The following is an 18,059-nucleotide window of genomic DNA, read 5'->3' as shown; positions in this document are numbered from 1 at the left end:
GCTAAGCATGCCGCCCGAGACGCCCGAAGAACAAGAGGGACGTTTCGCGAAGAGACGCCGCCAAGCTGGTAAACTTCGCACTTTCGCTGGAAACTTTAGTTAGGCGGCGGGGACAGACGACATGCCGCGATGTGTCAAGGTTTTCACACACTCCCCGCACATTCAAACGTGGAGAAGGTGATACAGCTAACCGTGTCATTACTCGCACAGTGCGTAGAAAGTTCGTTCACGCTGTTGCTACGGCGAAGGCGTTTTATTTCATTTTTTTCTTTGGAAAAATCAATCCGCCTCCGAGAGAGAAGCCGGCTCGCGCAACGGCGGCATGTCGCTACCCAAATGTCAGTAGACGAAACTGCTTTCACTACCTATATCCTAGCCTAGCTGAGCTATGCCACTGACATTTTTCTCTGGGTAAGGCGGGGAAGGATGCTTGGTTTTCATTTTTAATCTAAGATATACCAATCGCCTCTCTTTAGCCAAGGAGGTGAAGATGGGAAAGTTTTTCCCTTCTGGAGTTCACCTTTTTGCATGAAGGACAAGAAAGCCTCATTGATTACTAAACGACAAGAAGAATTGTTGATGCCGTGTACCAAGAGATAAAGAAAACAGTGTAAGCGCGATTGTGTTGTATTTGTAAATATTCAGTAACCGTTCAATATTTTAATTTGAATGTTCTATTGCTCGTATATTTTATTGTGAAAGTAGGGCAGCCTACTGAGCATCCCCTGGTTAACCTCCCTGTTTTTCCGTCCATTTCTCTCGTGTCCTTCAAAAAAGTTTTTTCAGAAAGTAGGACGTTCACTTCAGCAGCACCACCCACTCTTAGGTGACGCATATGCCGTTGGGCATGTGAGTATTTTGCTCCGACTTTTAGGCGATTTTGTTTTAATGTGATAGAAGCTGTTGGCAGAGCAAACTTCTACTGCTTCAAGTAGATATCTAAGTGCCGGAAATGTTATGCCGCATATGCCAGAAATGGTAAAGACAGAAGCCCGTAATGATCCTGCGCGCATCCACAAATCCCTTTGTGACCGCTCAACGGCGAAGTTATCTTATCCACAAGGGGGTGGGGGGGAGGGGTAAATACGCATAGTGCATGCTAGCCCTCTACAGGTGCAGTTCTCGCTGTTGTAGCTGAACCGTCTCCTCGAGGCAACCCTTCGCAAGCGCTGTCCCGAAAATGAGATTGGAGTCCATCTGGAGCGACTCTGACGGTGCGGCATCTGCAAATCCGACGACGAACCTGTGTCGTACCAGACGAGTCAGGAGGATGCCGAAATAGCAGCGTTCAGCCAGGACATGTTGAGCGTTTACGAACTGAACGACTGACTCCGCGGGTTCCTGTGGCCTGCGGTGAAAACCGGCGCTTTCGTACACAACGTTCTTTGTTGCAACGAACTGAGCAGAAGGCTTTTTTCAGACAGTCTCGTAGCTCTTCGATTCTTCTTCCGAGAGACGAAAAGTTTGAACAATTTTCCTGGTTTCCATGCCCATGGTGTACAGCGGCATCCGGACTTGGACTTCTTGCCTTTCGTTCAGACCGTTTATGCTCGTGCACAGAAAGCCGCTAACACGAAGCTTTCCGCACCTTCCACCAGCATTTAGTGTCGCCTTTCAAAGCATGAGTTTTTGACCACCGAATGTGGTAAAAAGGTTTGTCAGCGTTGCATACGTCTTGTATTTCTTATTTATTTTTACTGTTTTCTCTTTTGGGTCGCCACATTATTTCAGTATGAAGGAGGGAGGTGATGACATTGAGGCTAGGAGACTTGTCGGTCTCTGCCGTTGTTGCAAGAAGCAGTTGTTTTCCAATGTGGAGCGAAGTTTGCAGTGCTCCTCTTTCACTGTTGCGCTTCTGAAATAGTTCAAAGGCAGAAATTATTCCAAATCGTAATCTGAGAAACAGTAGTGGCCAAAAGGTGTGATGGAAGTGGTGAGCAAATGACACGCCTCTGCCAGTTTAATTTGATGGAAGCCCGAGTTATCGTCTAACTGCAAAAATATGACGCTCCAGCAAGTACGCCAAACTAATCATCATGTTTCGGCAACACGAAACGCTCTCCAAACACACTCTTGTTTAGCGTGGTTAAATGTACGCAGATGCGCACTGTTTCTGAATGCTTGGGCACTCGCACGGTTCCTGCACACCACTTGGTTGGCTCATCGACTATTACTCCTTCTCGTTCCATTTTGTGTAGTTCGGTTTTCATAGCTTCCTTTAATGGAATCGGAACATGACGAGGTGTGCTTATGGAGAAAGGTGAAGCCCCCTCTTAGAGCTGAACGGTGTATTTAGCGGACATTCTGCCAAGGCAACAGAACAACTGTGGGTGCATGGTTTCCAATTCTTTATCTGACAGGACATCAACAAAGCTTTCTGGCTCCGACTGTAGAGCGGGAACCCCTACCTCGTGATTGGGAGGGGGGGGGGGGGTATTCATGCTGACCACAACGAGGTGTCCTTTGGCTCTGGAGCTCTTACACCGTCGTGCCCGAGCAGGGCACTTGAACCTAGGATGGTAGGAGCGTCCACAAAACTGGCATCGTTCCAAGTCCTCATGACGTTTCTGCGCACGGCGTCCCGTAGGTTTGCGAACGTCGCTGTTGCGGTAAGTCGAGGCACTCGGCGCCGTCTTTCGAGCTGCAGCCCAGAGATCCGATGTTGCCTCGGCGGAGCATAGTTCTTGCTGTTGTCGCTTAACAGCCTGCTTGAGGCAATCCTTTGCAAGCACTGTCCCCAAGGTGAGATTGGAACCTATCTAGAGCGACTCTGACAGTGCGGCATCTGCAAGTCCGACGACGAACCTGTACCGTACCAGACGAGTCTGGAGGGTACCGAAATCGCAGCGGTCAGCCAGGACATGCAAAGCATTAACGAACAGAACGACTGTCTACCCGGGTTCCTGTTGCCTGCGGTGAAAACAGGCGCTTTCGTAAACAACGTTCTTTGTTGCAACGAAGTGAGCAGAATACTTTTTGCAGACAGTCTTGTAGCTCTTCGAGTTTTCTTCCTAGAAACGACAAGGTTGAAAAAATTTTCTGGCTTGCATGCCCTCAGTTTACAGCTGCATCCGGACTTGGACTTCTTTTTTCCTTTCGTTCAGACGTGTGGCGCATCGGTAGTCGTCGAACACCTGAACCAATTCTGGTCACTCCGATGTCGGGTCAAAGCTGAAGTTTCCTGGCGGAGGATTAGCCAGAGTGGCGGCCGGACCTCGGGGTGTTCACGTGGGATGGTCCCCTGCACAATCCTCTGTCAATCGAGCGCCGCGGCACCGCTCCTACGAACTCGATCCCACGTCTGACACCATGCGTGTCAAGGGACACGATGTCGTTCTAAATAGAGGTGATTGTTAAAAGCGGTAAAACTACGGTTAAGGTAAAATTCTAAAATAGTAAAAAAACTTGGTCCCCGCAGGGGGGCGTCTGCAGCATGCAGACGTTGGTGAGTGGCGACACCACGGGGTTAACCCGAGCATCCACAGGGACATCCCCGCAGGGGGATGATGGTGAACAATGCGTCACCATGGACCCGAGCATCCGCGCTTAGCCGTGCGTGGCATCGCCGTGTCCGGGGAAAAGGGGATCCTGGTGGTTGAGCCGATGCCGAGCGTTTGGACCCTTAAGGCCCCTCGGCGGAGGCAACACACCACTTTGGCCCCAGCTTCCTGTAGACGGCACCTCCGGCCTGACCCGACCGGGGGAAATCGGCAGTCGCCTTTTCCTGTTCTCCTCTCATCTTTCACTTTCCTATCTCCTTTCTTACAACTCTCCTGTCTCCTCCTCCCTTCTTTGTTTTTTTCCTCTTTTTCCTGGCGGCGAGGGTTAACCGTGTGTGACCAACTGCCCTGAGTTGAGTCATATTAGGTTATAGTTAAGGTGTACAGCTGGCGTGGGCAGGACTTACTTTCAGGTTCCTGTCGCGTCCCCTTGTTGGACTCCATGGTGGGTGGCTGGCACCATGACCGAAAAACATCAATTTTTTATGGCTCCCCCCCTTTCCAAACCCGATCGCTCTCTCAAAAGAGGGCGGAACGAAGCATCAGACTTTTTCATGAAAAAGAAACCAACTTTCAATAAGTTTCATGTTATACACAGTAACTGTGAACAAAAGCAAGCCCGAATCATATCCCCATTTCTTGGTACCAAATGCCTAACAGATACCTTAGGGCTGGCTATAAGGTATCCAAAATGTCCAGCGGCGACCTACTCCTTGAACTACGCGAGAGCATCCAGTGCTCGAAACTTGCAAACATCGATTCCATAGGGGACATTTCTGTCTCCGTGACTGCCCACCGATCCCTCAACTCAGTCAAAGGCGTTATCTCAGAGGCTGACTTTATCCACCTAACAGAAACTGAAATGCTTCAAGGACTATCCGAACAAAATGTAATTGACGTCCACAGGATCAAAATCCGCAAGGATAACAAGGAAATAGACACCAAACACATGGTCCTCACATTTAACACCAGCAGCTTGCCCGAAACAATCGAAGTAGGATACCTGAAAGTCAACGTAAGGCACTACATACCCAATCCCCGACGCTGTTTTAATTGCCAGAAGTTTGGCCATGGCTCACAGAGCTGCCGCGGCCGCAAAACCTGCGCGAAATGCGCATCAAAGGACCACCAGTCTGAGGAATGCCACGCAGCACTACGCTGCGCAAACTGCGAAGGAGACCATGCTGCGTACTCCAGGGCGTGTCCGTCCTGGAAAAAAGAGAAAGAAATCATTACCATAAAGACAAAAGAAAACATTTCATTTAAAGAAGCCAGAAGGCGTTTTGCACTTACAAATACATTCTCCTTCTCAGCAAAACCAAACTTCGCTGATGTGGTGCGCAGGGGCGTAGCACCACACAGCACTCCGGCACCTGCCGAGGCCAGTTCCACTGTGCCTGTAGCAGGGCCACCCACGCCCCAGGCAGGGACAGCAAAAGCTGCTCTGCCAACTCCAAGCCAGGGAGTGCCGGCCCATGGGTCAGCATCCCGCAGGACTTCCCCCCGTCGGGGGAGGCCTGACACCAACACATCCGCGGCTTCCCCGCGGTCTTCCAGCACCTCCAGTGAGGTGATGGAGGTAACTTTAGATCCGCCCGCTTTGCAGCGGCGGAACAGCTCTCTTGAGCGGAAAAAAGGCAGGGCCACCATAACGGCCCCAGAACATAAGTAAACCTCCAATCGTTCATACCCCAAACATAAACATGGCTTTTCTAGTTCAGTGGAACTGCCGAGGAATATTGAGACATTACGATGACATAAAAATATTTTAGGGTCAATGTCACCCGTAGCCTTATGTCTCCAGGAAAGCAATCTAGGTCCACAACATATGAACGTCCTGAAACATTATAAAACTTTTAGACGCGATCGTGAGCAGGCAAATAGACTCTCGGGAGGCGTCGCGATTGTCATACAAAGCGGCGTCCCTGCTCAAGAGATCAGACTGAAAACAAAACTTGAGGCAGTTGCAGTCAGCATTGTCAGCTACAAAACAATTACGATCTGCTCTGTATATATTCCTCCACATCTCACACTAACAGTCCACGATCTACAAGGCCTCATTGATGAACTTCCAGAACCATATCTAGTAGTCGGGGATTTTAACGCTCACTCCCCTTTTTGGGGAAGTGAGCGCTGTGACTCTAGGGGTCAAATAATCGAATATTTTATTCTCACAAATAGTGTATGCCTTTTAAATACAGAAAAAGCTACATACTGCTCTCCTGCCACAGGGAAAATGACCTGTTTAGATTTGTCTTTTAGTTCACCTTCTGTTTTTAACGATTTTAACTGGGACGTCATTGACAACCCATATGGCAGCGATCACCTCCCTATACTAATCACTTTAACATCCCCACCGGAAATAATCCCCACAAGGCCACGGCGCTGGAAGCTTCACCTCGCCGACTGGTCACTTTTTAGAGCAAAAGCAAATTTAGAAAATATACTTTTAGAAAATCTCACCATCGACCAAATAAATGAAAACTTCACTAATTGTATCATAACTGCCGCACTCACAGCTATTCCTCAGTCGTCAGGAGTAGCGCGACAAAACCATAAAGTATGGTGTACAAAAGACTGTAAGGAGGCTAAAAAACAACAAAATAGAGCTTGGGGTAAATTCCGTAGGTATCCGACCTATGAGAATCTCTTGAATTTTAAAAAGGCAAAAGCTAAAGCTCGGTACGTCCGTCGCAGTGCCGAGAAAGCTTCATGGCAGAATTATGTTTCATCTATCAACAGTCAGATCCCATCGAACAAAATGTGGAGGCAGGTTCGAAAATTAAATGGCACCTTTTCACCATTCACAATTCCTTTTTTAACAACACCCGGCACACAAACAAGCATAGAGGAACAGGCAGACATATTAGGGGAACATTTCGCTGCAGTTTCAAGTTCATCTCGCTATACACAGTCTCTTTTAAAATACAAAAACACAGCTGAAAAACAGAGGCTCCCAACAAGTGGAGGCGCAAATGAAAAATACAATTGCATAATTACCTTCCAAGAAATCAATAAAGTACTATCTGCCGGCAAAAAAACTGCTCCAGGACCCGACGAAATACACTATGAAATGCTTGCACATCTTTCCGAGCCAGCCGTGGACGCACTTTTAAGATTCTTTAACACAATTTTCATATCTGGGAAAATACCGGAAGCCTGGAAGAAAGCTATTATTGTACCGCTTCTTAAGCCTAGTAAACCCCCAACTTCTTCTAGCAGTTATAGACCCATAGCCCTGACCAGTTGCCTTGCCAAATCCTTCGAAAGTGTCCTAAATATAAGACTAGCCTTTGTTCTTCAATCTGGTGAACTTCTTGATATCCATCAGTGTGGATTTAAAAAGGGATGCTGCACTACAGACCACCTAGTCCGCCTTGAAAATACTGTCAGAGAAGCTTTTATACACAAGCAACACTGTCTTAGCGTCTTTTTTGATTTAGAAAAAACATATGATACTACCTGGAGGTTCGGGATTCTCCAGGACTTAGCTGAGCTTGGCATCCGTGGCAGAATACTGAACTCCATTAAAGACTTTTTATCTAACCGTTCATTTAAGGTCCGTGTAGGCTCAACCCTTTCGAGGGATTTTATTCAGGAAAATGGAGTGTCTCAAGGGTGTATTTTAAGCACAACTCTTTTTATTGTAAAAATGAATTCTCTTAACAAAATAATACCAAGGTACATAACATATTCAGTCTATGTTGACGATCTTCAGATAGCGTGCACATCTTCCAATATATCTACATGTGAAAGACAAGTACAACTTACAATCAACAAACTGGCAACATGGGCAGAAAAGAATGGTTTCCAGTTCTCACCACAGAAAACAGTAGCCTTACTTTTTTCACTCAAACGAGGCTTGTACACAGATCCCACATTACACCTAAACCAAACCGAGCTGCCTTTAAAAAAGGAACACAAATTTCTAGGCATCACCTTCGATAAAAAGCTTACTTTCCTGCCTCAGATAAACGCACTAAAGAAGAAAGCGTCGCTATCACTGAACATACTTAAAGTCCTTTCACGCAAACACTGGGGTTCTGATCGGGTATGCCTTCTACAGATTTATCGCTCTGTAGTACGTTCCGTTTTAGATTATGGCTGCATAGTGTATGGATCAGCAAGGCCATCGTACTTGAAGCGACTGGACCCTGTGCACAATATGGGTTTGCGTCTTTCAACTGGTGCTTACAGGACATCACCCATAAAAAGCCTTTACGTAGAAACCATTCAACCACCACTTGCAGACAGACGAACAATGCTCACATGCTCATACATTTTAAAGATCCGTTCACAGCCTAAACACATCTGTTACCCACTCGTTACAAAGTGTCCATCTCGAACACTATTTACCAACAAACCTCTAGCAATCAGACCACTCCTTCTCCGCTTTGAAGAGAAATGCCAAGAACTAGACATAATGAACATGTTACCTAATATTGCCCGCAAACCTGATCCACTCCCACCTTGGTACTGCCTACCATCTGTGTGCGACTGCACATTAACACAATTTCGGAAAAAACATACGCCACATGAACAGATATTACAAGAATATTTAGCACTCAACGAAAAATACGGAGAATACGAAGCATTTTATACCGATGGATCAAAATCGGCGCACTACGTGGGAAGTGCTGTAGTTCAGAATAATTGGGAAAAAATAGTACGGCTACCTGAGTGTGCATCCATTTTCACCGCCGAGTGTTACGCAGTCTTACTGGCTGTAGAAAAAATAATAAATGAGAACATTCAGAACAGTATCATTTACACTGATTCTCTGAGCATACTAACCTCACCTCACCATAGAAATGCAGTGACACCACTAATTGGTAATATCATACACAACATAACAAGCGCCACAATACAGGGACAAGACAAACTTTTGCTGGGTTCCCAGCCACATTGGAATCACTGGCAATGAGAAAGCGGATGAATGTGCTGCGAAAGCTCGGAACAAACAAAGAAAGAAAGTTAACATTCCCTACAAAGATGGCATGAAGTTAGTGCAGTATAAGCTCAGAGATAAATGGCAGTCTGAATGGAATATTGAAGGTAATAATAAGCTCCACTTAGTAAAAGCAGTTATAGAAGAATGGAAGTCATGCTCCCACCAAGAACGTTTCATCGAAGTTATTTTATGCCGTCTCCGCATTGGACACACACATCGCACACACAACTTCCTACTTACAAAAGAAGACAAACCTGTTTGTGGAAAGTGCGGAGATGAACTAACAGTAAACCACATATTATTCTCATGCACAGAACTTGAATCACTAAGAAAAAAACATTTTACTACCTTTTACAAAGAACACATTCCTTTTCATCCAGCATTGATTTTAGGCGAAGATGCACTTGTCAGTATACCCTGTGTTTTTAGCTTTTTAAGGGAAGCCAGTGTTCTTCATGAACTCTAATCTACTCACCCTGTGCTTCGCTACATACAATTATACACCTCAGCCACTTTCTCAATCATGAGAAGGAGACTGAGGTCTTTTTCTGAGTTGTTGGGAGCCTCGAAATCCTTGCCGAGCCAAGGATGTCTGCGGAGGTAACCCAACCTTTAAAAGTTCCTGCTATCAGACATTTTTAGAATTCTTGTCTTTCATCAGCTAGTTAGTTTAAATAACTTTTAGGCCCTTTACACCACCGTTTTTATCCACTTTGTTTTCAAACTCTGCTCAAGCATATTTTTTCCATACCTTGTTCTTGGCGCATGATAGCCTTAGCTGCTTATGCGCCAATAAACCCAACACAACCCAACACAACACAAAAAAACTTGGCAACCGACATGCCAGCGGAATTTTGGAAAGGGACAAGAAGAAACAGGTGTGTTAAAAAAAGCACACCACTTCATTTGTGCAGTGCGCTTCTGGAGTGGTATACAAGCTGCCACTTTCATGTGGAAAAGTGTACATCGGTCAAACTGGGCGTTGTATCAACGACCGGCTAGGGGAGCACCGAAGAAATTTGAAGAAGAAAGAAAATGTGCACCTGGTTATGCACTGCCAGTCATGCACGACATGTTCGCCACGATTCGAGAGTTTTAGAATCTAGGCGGCAGCAAGTACCAAACGGCACATGAACTCCTGGAGGCCTTTCATATAAGAGCAAATTGCTGTATTAGTGATGCTTCGGTTTTTATGTACACTCGAAGTTGAACCTTTTCGCAGCAATATGATAAAATGTTTTCTGGTGTTACCTTGGCACGTTATTGTTGTTCGTTTTTATCCTCCCTGTAGTATGCAGACGCGTGAGGCGCTTTTTATTGCCCGAAATTTTTCCCAATAAACAAATTGTGAGTGCAACGTTCGTCTGTGCTTTCGCATGTTCCTTCTCTTGGTGTTTGTGCTCCTTCGCTGCAGGTATGAATCATGAGCCCTCTTTGTTAGCCTCCACTTTTCTGCCCCATAGGTCAGTACCAGTGAGATACGGCTGTTATATACTTTTCCGTTAAGGGTAAACTGCCATCTATGGGCAGCTGCACCCACTGCCTCAGAGCCATCAACCCCTTTCACGCAGGGGAGCCATTGGGATACTTCAAATGGCGAAGAAAATAATACGCAGAGCGGCACAAGGAACTTAGCAGACAGGAGGCAGTAGGTGCAGTAGCATACAGGGGACAGGCTGGGACCCTCCCAAAGGTAGCCAAGTACCACAAAATCTGGCCCCAAAAATACAAAACAAAACATGCACCGCATGCGGAGAAGTATCTATGGAAGCTGAACACTAGAGAACTCAGCCTAGCGGAATGGAGGCGGAGTTGGCCCACACAGGTCTCTTTGAGCAGCTCCACGTGCTAAAATCCGACAGGCAGCCCAAGCCATTGTAATTATGGACTGATGACGACCACCCAGACAATTCCAGAAGCCAAATAAAGTTTCATTCATTCATTCATTCATTCATTCATTCATTCATTCATTCATTCATTCATTCATTCATTCATTCATTCATTCATTCATTGTACCCGATTCTTATTCCTCGAGTTATTGCACTCTCGTGACTCGGATGTGCAAACGCAAACTTATGCGTTTTAGCTTTATTATGTTTCTACTTAGGGCATATAGCCCTAAGTAGAAACATAATAAAGCTAAAACGCATAAGTTTGCGTTGTTCTTGAAACATGGTTTCGTGTGAAAAATGTGCGTTGTTGAAGCGGGTGAGCTCATGAACTTTTCTCGCTAGGACGCCGAAGGGGGGCTCCCTGTGTCCGGAGACGCCGCCATATTCATCATCGTCATTTATTATCCCTTAAAGGCCCCTAAGAGGGGTATTACATAAGGGGGGTGGGGAATCGATAACCTATGTATCGTCCCTAATAGAAAAACGAGAACAGGCACTACAGTGCAGTAATACAATAACAATACAAAGATAGCATAGACTGTAACAAACAAAATTCAAAAACTAAAACAGGCTATAAGCAGTAGAAGTACAATGTTTAAAAAAATAAACGCAATACGGACCACTATCACATAAACTTGAAAGAATAACAAATTACGCAAAAATAAAACAGATGCAGTTATTTGTTGAGATGGGCACCAAGTTTAGTCCTAAATTTAAGTGCGTCGTGCTCGGAGGCTATTGCTTCGGGTAGTTGTTTCCATGCTGATATTGTGCTGCGAAAAAAGGACTTGTTGAAAGCATTAGTGTGACCATGCAGACGCTGAACACTCATTGAAATAAAATTGTAACGAAAAATTCTAACGAAGCTAACCGTAGTCGCCAAGCTCGGTTCGCGGTAACCGCGTTTAGCAGCATAACCGCTGTTTGGGTTTCTGTGGATCATGGGCAAACCGCGATTGTTAGAGCTGCCTGTGCAACAAGGGTCTAACATTTCTCAGCATAAGTTGTGTTGCCGAGTTGCGGCTCAGGAACCCATTGTGCACGCACCCCGAAACCGGTAGCCTGGCCCCCTTGGTTTTTAGTGTCTTGGCTGTTTGTCGGGTCTCCTCGAGTGGCCGCCATCCCGGCGCCGCCGAAATGGGTTTGTTTTGAGACAAACGCGGCAGATGGCGGCAACGACGGTCAACCGGCAGTAAGGAGGCCCGACCTCGCTAGGCCGCGTTCGGGCCGCAAGACGCAGCCGATGCGCGGACCCCTGGAGTTTCGAAGGGGGCCGCGTGTAAATTTATTGGTTTCGACAGCACGGCGCATGACGGACCGGATGTCTCCGGAGGCGAGCAGCGAAGGGGGGAGTGCGACCAGGGCAGTACGCGCGGTTTGGACTGAGTGTTCGCTTTCCCTGTGCCGCCGGTGGTGTTTTAGTGTGTTTGTGTGTGTCGGTGCTATAACCAAGGGGAAATGCGTAACGTCTTCGTGGAATTCGCGCGGTGCTCGTGTAAACAACAACCCCGTGAGCAACGGCGTGCTATTGGCTCCTTTAGTTTGAACGAAGTTCTCCTGATTGGCTCTGACAAGCGCATTTCCTATTGGTTACAAAAATTGTCCCCAGAGTGCTGGGAAAGTGCATTTAAGGGCGAGTTTTTGGCGAGAAAAAGGGGAGAGAGATTGGACCCGGGGAATTGGAGAGATCAGAGACCGGCCGGGAAGAGATCGGGGAGATCGGACCAGGGGGGGACTTCGAGATCGGAGCTCGAGGGAGTCCGGAGGGACCGGCCGGCACCGCAGCGGAGACCGAGCGAGGTCCGAGAGAGGGTTCGGAGAGAAGTCGCTGATGTGCGCTCGTGAATAAACCACATAGTCCCGAAGAAGTGTCCTGTCTGTTCCGCAACGTGTCGTCGGATCACCGAACCATTAGAAGACTTCAAGATCAACAAAATTAACTGCATATGAGCGCACGTTTGTCAAACGGCGCTGGCGACATGTTTGCCCAACCAGAAGCGGTGATATTACTCTCGATATAATATAAATTCGTCGCTTTCTGGAGCACAGATGACAGCAAAATTTTCCATGTACATTCTTAGAGCCATTGAATTGGAGAATTGATAAAAACTAATTTTACTCGAACTGCGCTCATAACCCCGTGTCACTCATCAATGTTTTTACAAACAACAAGCCATTTGGTACATGCCGCAACCAGTAACCCAGCTCTCTACTGATTGAAATATGCGGTCGTGTAATCTGTAGTTTAAGGGTGCTTTTTCTATTTTTTTCGATAAGCTCAGCTGTTATTGCCATTACGATTTGTCGGATGATGGCATGAGATGCCATGTGCCATGAAACCCGAACAAAACTCTTTAGATAAGGATGTGAGCTTGCATGTCTAGAAATCCCAAGGAAATGTAGAAATGTGCATGATGCTACGCCTTAATTGCATTGACTTCAAATTTCACAGCGCACAAGTGGATTTTCTCGTCCACGGTCTCACCGCGAGATGGACCAGTTTCGCGCACGCTCGATATCAAAGTAAATTGTCTGCTTCTGTTTCTTTTGTTTTCTTAAGAACTTCTACTGCGTCCGAAAAGTGAGACGTCACTTGTTTTCTTGTGATACCGATTACACTAATGTATTGCAAGCACGCGACGCTAAACGTTAATGCGGGGCATACTTTTTTGGCAATCTTGATTTCGTCGTAATGGCGCTACAAGAATTGGAGACATAAAAAAGAGTGCAAAAATCCCAGTGCGTAGTTAGCCAGCAATGAGAAAGTGGCTTTCCTCATTCCCGCATACTGGTGCTTTCTGTTTTTGTTCCCGAGCCTCGCGTGCAACTCCGATAAATTGAACTCGCCAGAACAACCCATTAGAACGCCGTACTTAGCAATTCCATTGAAATTAAGCAAGGTTCCGTAGACACAGGTTCCATTTGTGCTCTAGTTTCGTTTCTGCCATTAGTGGGCATATGGCCCTGTTGTCTGTGTGGAAATTGGGGACAACTCTAGTATCGTGAGCGTCCAGCTCAGAAGCCACTTTAAAGAAGGTACTTACATGGCAGGGACTTCACGTCTGCTGTTGATGAGATCTCGAATAGATCCGCCTACGCTAGAGGCCGCCGAAAGACCTCTTCTGAAAAGCTTGCGTGCTTTTCTAAAAGCCACTCCTTAGCATATATATCGCCGCTGTAAGAATATCGCAAGCAGCGCTTTAAGTATACTGTCTCCGAGTAGTATTGTCACTGACTGGCCCTTAGACGAACCAGGTATTCTAAAATTTCAATACAGTCCCCGCGCATGAGAATAATGACCGTCTCTTTCCGGGACTTTCGTTAACATTTCAAACAATACTGTTTTTTTTTGTTTCTACGCAGCATCTGATAACGTGTAAGTTATATGAAGGAAAATAAAAATGGAATGCAACACTCTTCTCAGGATGGTAAATAAATTTAACACTGTGCTTACGTATACTGCTGTTCACTGCAGTGTATTTTGTTGCAGAATATGTATTTATATTGTCCTGTGTAATATCTAAATAAAAAAACTAAATGGCTCGCGTATGTATGGTGGGGTCATTTGGAGGCGGTGGCGTCATGTGTATGCCGGATTGCGCGTTTGCGCGACCATGGTGTATAGCACAGGTGCTAACACCGCTGACTTCTCCTGACCATTGCCCAACAAAGGCCGGCTACTCCTTAGCTGCTCCCAAGAGTATCGGTCACGCACAGCGCCATGGGCCATGACGATGGAAGTGAGCTATTTGATTTCTACTTCGTCGTTTATTTCGTCCGTTCCATAAAATCATGTCCGGCTTTGGCTGGGAGAGCTCTTGATACGCTTGAGCTCCAACTCGAAATGCCGCCTGGCAGCCAGGCTGACCTTTAACCATGGCCGGAAGCACATTATAACTGATGCCTGGCATTTGCCATGCTTCTGCGAGGCATTCTCTTACGAGCGCACACTCGCTAAGAGGGGCTCAGTCGAAACGCTAGCTAAGAGCTAAACGGCACTAGCCAATGACGAAGAATTTAATCCAAATCGTGATGCGGGCAGTTGATAATCTAAAGAGTTCTATGTGTTAGCGCTCTGCCCAGAACGCCGCCACGCGTCCCACTCGGCTGGTCCGGAGCGCCGGCGCGCATCCCGCTCGGCTCGCCCAGAACGCCGACACTCGTCCCTCTCGGCTGGCCCAGAACGCAACAGCACGAAGTGACGAATGCTTCGAGCGAGGCCCAGGAGAGGACCGTCAGACGTCGACAAAACGAGATGCGTCGGAAAAGCCCTCCCAACTCTGCAGATCCGCCGAACCTCCTACGTATCAAGGACCGTTAACTTACTGTAGTATCCGTAACTTCTTGTATTCTTGTATCCTTAAATAAACCAGTTTGCTTTATTCGAGAAGAATCCGGCCACTTCCTGCTAACATATGTAAACAACCAGCCTTCAAAGCCCTTTTATAGCTTCGCTGAACAGTGAGGTAGTTGATCACCTCGTTGGTGACGTTTGATATATCTGCAGTTCACCACAGCAGATATATGAAGAAATTATAAATATTATTGAGAGGGTATCAAAAGTAAAACGCCCCTCATTTCCAAGTACGACAGTGTGCAGCACCCTAGTTTGCAAATGTACCGGCCTCTCAATTCTAAGTCAGGTTCAGTTGATTGGCGCCTATGGGCGGTCATCCCCACTCCTCCCGCAACTGGCACTTAGCCTGTCTCGTAACAATAAGCGGTGCACCAGCGGCGTCCGCCAAAAGGGAGAAGAGGAAATAATTGCCGCCAAAAAAAGACCACATAAATATGAGCTGCTGTGAAATACCGAAATGATAAATACTCAGGATAGACTTCGACGCGACTGCCTTCATGACATCACTGCGACCACGAAACGCAATAAGAGTGAGCCTGCTCAAATAAAATCTGTTCTTTTTTTTTAATGCGACGGCATCAGAGGTCTCGTTCACGAGAAAATCTGGCTTCCGTCCGTCCGTGTCACGAAAAAGCATGTGGCCCACCTGCCCTACGGGTTGGGGGCGACCTGCTCGCTATCGCAGCTGGCAATGAAATAAATTAAAATAAAATTGCCGAAGACACTTTGGAAATTGTAAAGTGTGCTTGGCGAAAGCCTTGTGGTCAACCCACTACCGCTTCCCCGAACCGCTTGTCGTGGAATCATTGGGCCGCTTCGGAGCCATGCGTCTCACTCACTCGACTGCAACGAGACGTCTGGCGAAGGAGCGGTGGTGTAGCTGCCACCGCCGACGCGCTCGTTCTACCGCTACTATGTGACGTCACAGTTGCTATGCACAGCTGCGCCCCTCACCAGCACGCCGGTTGCTAAGGAGGGGAGGAGGTTGCGCCTCTGCGCGGAGGAGAGGCCACAGTTGGCACGATTCCAGCGCACGCACGAAAACCGCGAGCATGGACGGACACCGCGAGCAGGAGCCATTAAGGCTTTCGCCTTAATAAATTCAACCCAGTAGACCTCTCCCTAGGGTGAACAACGTGATGTCACGGAACGCACGTGCAGCGACTGCAGCGCTCTCCTTACTAGCGGCGATGGGCAAAACGCTCTCACTTCAGCTGGCATCCAACGCTCCCGTACGTGCTTCGGAAGCGATGGAGCTGTCAGAGTACGCGAAGTCATTGCCTGAAATCGCCCTGTAGCGATATGTTGAAAAGTTGAAAGTTGACGGGAAACAGTACCCTGACCCCTTCGTTTTGAAGGACTGGAGAAACGAGCCAAAAATAAGGCCAAAGTACGTTTTGGCGACATATACGTTTATCTCATTAAGACGCATGGCCCTTACACTACTGAGAGCATGAAGTGCGCTACCGTTCGCTGAAGGCGTACGCTCTTGCAGCAGAAGGGCACGTGCGCCAAGTTTTGGCAGCCGACTTTGGTTCAGAGTGCTGCTTTTTAAAAGCAAAAGTGACTCCGTCGCAGAGGACCACCGGCGAGCCGTACGAAGCGTGGACGCTTTTGCGAGAAGAAGGAAGCATACAGGCAGCTCACTGCACATGCATGGCCGGGTAAGTTCAAGTGGCCGGCGGGATGACGAACAACAGCGTTTTAACGCGCTACCTTGATCAGCAGAAAGATAACTGCGTGCGGTAAATTCAAAATGCATTACACGCTAATCGTCACGTCAGAATACTGTTCACGTGTGAAGTCAGCGTACAATAATGCAGTGCGTAGGATGTCACATATTTTGATTGTGTTGTGCATGCGAGATCTTATATTTTTATTGTGTTATCCGGTTCTGTATCGCAACCGCCGCCGCCACGGCATCGCTGGTTAGATCTCGGCTGCTTATCGACGGGGCTGAAGCTGAGAACGCTGACTGTCGATTCGTTGGGAGAGAACCGGCTCTAACTCTTGTGCCCTCTGCGCGGTCACTGCTCACAGCCATTGCGAAAAAAAACGCTCATGACCGTGCTGTGTCGGGTCTGTTAAAAGGGTCCCTAGGCGGCTGAAACTGCTCCGGTTCCGAGCACCGCGACGCCCCTCACATCCCATGTGTCGCCTCAGTAGTACGAGTACATAATCCAAAGCCTGCACAGCTAACCTACTTCACGCTTTCTTGTGCCATACTACCAGTTTGCAACAACTAAGATGTTTATACCCCGCTACCATGCGTGTGCACATCGGACTTCAAAAATTTTTCTCGAGTTTGATATTTTAGTGGTTGAATATGTGCCACTTGTGGGTAGCTGGATTGGTATCTTATTTTAGTTTCAAAGTGTGTGCGCTCTGGTAACGCTTGAAATTTAACGGTTACAAACGTATCTTTTAAGTTAGGAGAAGTTTGCACCCATGTGGCTGCATTGCTCTTCAAGGTGGAACTGCTCGTTTCTTCTGGCATCGCTCGGTCCACTACATCACAGTTGTGTGAATGGAACAACAAGTTTCGGTAAAGTGTAAGTAATAGTTTTTTCTTCCCTTTCTCTGTTTGGTCTCCACTACCCTAGTTCTAGTTTAAATCATCTCACAACATAGCTGCTGGTTGTCACTTGCCATTAATATAAGCCATGTATACATGAGCCTGACAGAGGTCGAGTTCAGTCCAATTTTTGAGGGAAAGTGGAAAAACATTGAGAAAAAGGTTAGGGGTCGAGTCACAGCTTGCCTTTTCAAAGTCGCTCTTGAATATCAAACATGACCAACCTCTGTTGGGCTCATGTAAACCCGCAGATAGCTCAATAGATCCAGTTGGATTCTAGAAGAAATCTGCATGGGCAGAGCATGTGTTTCAAAAGAAGATAAACTAGAGCGCATGCCAATAAAATGCAAACATTGCAATGGGCACATGAAATTTGGAAGTTTGCGAGGTAAAGTGGCTGCAGCTGTAGCAGGACGGGGTTAATTGGAGGTATATGGAAGAGTATTTTCTGCTGCAATTGATGTTTTGCTGAAGATGATGCGAGAGTAATATAGAGGAATATACATGCTATAGTTTATTTGTTCATATCAACAATACTGACATTGGTGAAAACAGCGCGAAAGAAGAAGCCCGAAGGCGAAACGAGGAAGTGACAGGAAAGAGCGCTGACTGACAACTGAATTTATTGAGCGAAACTCGCGCAATATATAGGAAGGCAGTGCCAAAGATAGTCAGATGCAGTCAACGTCACATGGTGCAAAGAGCCATAAAATCGATAAAAACAAAACAAGGTGAAAAAGCTAACAGTGAACTGAATATCAAAAGGGGTGGTAACAAAATGAAA

The 18,059-nt window shown here is 46.8% G+C and overlaps 1 long non-coding RNA gene across 1 annotated transcript in view; it reads right to left on the bottom strand.

Annotated features, from left to right (window-relative positions):
• The window catches only part of LOC149345628 (uncharacterized), a 31,174-nt gene that overhangs the window by 11,031 nt on the left and 2,084 nt on the right, over positions 1–18,059 (bottom strand). The window contains exons 2-3 of the long non-coding RNA XR_016292331.1: positions 8,177–8,224; positions 4,532–4,709 (exon numbers count right to left, since the gene is read on the bottom strand). This is a non-coding gene — a long non-coding RNA (uncharacterized LOC149345628). The remainder of the gene's footprint in view (positions 1–4,531; positions 4,710–8,176; positions 8,225–18,059) is intronic.

This window comes from Amblyomma mixtum, chromosome 4 (assembly GCF_055824585.1).
Source record: "Amblyomma mixtum isolate Tamu chromosome 4, ASM5582458v1, whole genome shotgun sequence".
Lineage (NCBI taxonomy): Eukaryota > Metazoa > Arthropoda > Arachnida > Ixodida > Ixodidae > Amblyomma > Amblyomma mixtum.
The sequence above is the reverse complement of the archived record's forward strand: the minus strand, read 5'-3'. Positions and strand labels throughout refer to the sequence as shown.